This window comes from Nestor notabilis, unplaced genomic scaffold (assembly GCF_000696875.1).
Source record: "Nestor notabilis isolate BGI_N333 unplaced genomic scaffold, ASM69687v1 scaffold553, whole genome shotgun sequence".
In the NCBI taxonomy this organism is placed as follows: Eukaryota; Metazoa; Chordata; class Aves; order Psittaciformes; family Psittacidae; genus Nestor; species Nestor notabilis.
Window position 1 is genome coordinate 1 of NW_009922154.1, and position 2,426 is coordinate 2,426.

Below are 2,426 nucleotides of genomic sequence, written 5' to 3' on the forward strand. Positions count from 1 at the left end.
TCATGCTCTACCGACTGAGCTAGCCAGGCAACTTGGAACCACGCAGCCGTGGTTTATGGGTATACGGAATCATTTTCCAAGTAAAGCATTTCTGAATTTAATGTGAGTGCACTGGTAGGATCTCATTAGACAAAAACAACCACTTAAGGATAGATGCTGGTACTATTTTGTGTTTTGTACTGTTGTTCTTTTTTGAAGCAGTGTAAATCTGTACTGATACCACATAAGTAAGTGGAACTAATCTGGTCTTAATTGTATTTTGATTTACACTGTAAGGAGCCCATAGCAAGATACTAATTTCAGGGGCAAACGTATATTTCCTTACTGGATTATGGAACATTAACAAAATTGCTACAACTGGAAGCAAAGTTTAGCAGCAAAACATGACCCAGGAAGAAAAACGTGAAGTTCTTATAAACTAGTATTGGTATGAAAGTACTTCAGAGTTCACTGTCCCTACAACTGAAATGTTTTGTCACTAACTTGCCAAGTGAAAAATGAAATCTATTTCGGCACGGACAAGGGAATGATGTATGACCCTAAGAAACGCTACACTAAGATGGGAAAAGAAAATCACTACTAGACCAAACAGACATTTGTTCCACCAGCAGAAATGCAATAATACTTTCTTCAGTATGGCATCCAATCTGCATGGGGGAACTTCCTGAGACAGTGGTTATAGATACAACTTTATACTTATAAAAAAATCAACAAACTGATAGCACTTTAGTGGCATGTTCTTTCATTAAATCCCTTAACTGCTTTTAAAAATCCTCTTTGGCTTCTCAGACTTCCAAATATGGCACAATTACCCTAAGCCTTTTTTTTTTTTTTTTTTAATTTACACCTATTTTGGTTTGACGCTTTTTTGTCATAATAAGATAGACCAAATAATGAATGCCATGACCTCCCATCCCTCCTGCTCTTCACCTTCTATTTTTACCTTTCTTTTCACCTCTTTAGGATGTAGGAACGAACCTGAATTCTGTTTTTAAACCGTGGACTAACCATAAGCTCATATACACCAATTAGGAGTTGATGTACTGAAACAGTGCTGATTTCTGTTTGTGCTCTAGTCCTTGCCTGATAATTTCATGCATTTGATTCACTTCTTTAGTTCTTGCATGCTACTAAATTGGTGTATTCAAAGAACTAATCATGATTCCAAGATCTTTTTCCTGATGATAGTTAATTTAGGTAGTCATACTGTATGTATAAGCTGTCTTTATTTGTGTCTGACTCTGCATTATAAGACCCTTTTCTGACACTTAATTAGTTGGAAATTCAGTATCATGAGATTTTTGCAATTCTTCAAGATCAGCTTTAGGTTTACTACACAAAATAATTGTCACCTCCCTATTCACCTACTTTCCCCCTCATTAATGTCTTAATAAAATGTCTATTACACATACATACGGGATTCTGCTGATAAACTCTTTCTTGAGAAAGCTAACTGGTGATTCACCTCTCTGATTTGTGCCTTATTAATCTATAACAGGTCTATCCTCTTACTATGTGTCAGATTGCTGTTTTTCCCTCTAATGGCATTTGCTGAGTGACCTTGCCAAAAACCTCTGAAAATCACCCCTTTATCCACCTGCTTCTGATTCAAAGAATACTAATAGATTTATGTGGCATAATTTCTCTGTACACATCTCTCCCGAGCCATTATTCAGTTTATATTGTACTTAATTCTGTTCTCTACTGTAGCTTCTCCCAAGTTGCCTTGTTTCAAAATATGATTTAGAAGTTTGCTGTTTCTTGCAACCTCCTTAGAATCTTTTTTAAAGCCCAAACCTGGCCTGGCAATCACCAGCTCCTACATCCTGTGTTGCAGTGGTCAAGAGTTTGATCATTTTGTACGTGACTTCCTTCTCTGGGTTGATAGCCAGTGGTGCAGGCCAGCGTGGTACTGTGGCACATTACTGCTGTGTGTGGCTTTGATCTCAAAGTGCACTGCAAAACACAGTCTACATGTACTCATGCTGGGGAAAGGAAGGAAAAGTAGAAGTGTCTATCCATAAAGTTAAAGGTATGGATGGTTAAAAATGTTACTAACCAATCCTTTGAACTGTAGATAAACAGTTTCTGTAACCTGAAATGTAGATGTGTTTTAAGACCTGTCATTACTACAGTCTAGAAGAGCTTCTTTGTACTTGGTGCTCAAAGAAAAATTTAGATTTGCAATATAAATATACGTAGAGAAGGAGAAATGATTGTCTGTTTTCTTTGTTGGTAACAGGTAACTGAAGCACAAAGACTAATTGCCCAAGACTACATTAGCAGTGTGAAACAGAACTTAATGTTTGGAACTCGGTCTGATCCCTAAATTATAGGTTTAAATTTCCCCTTTAAATATTATATATCATCTTATTGTGGAAAATGTTGTTTGTACTTTAATTACATTTGCCTTCTGTATCTTGCAG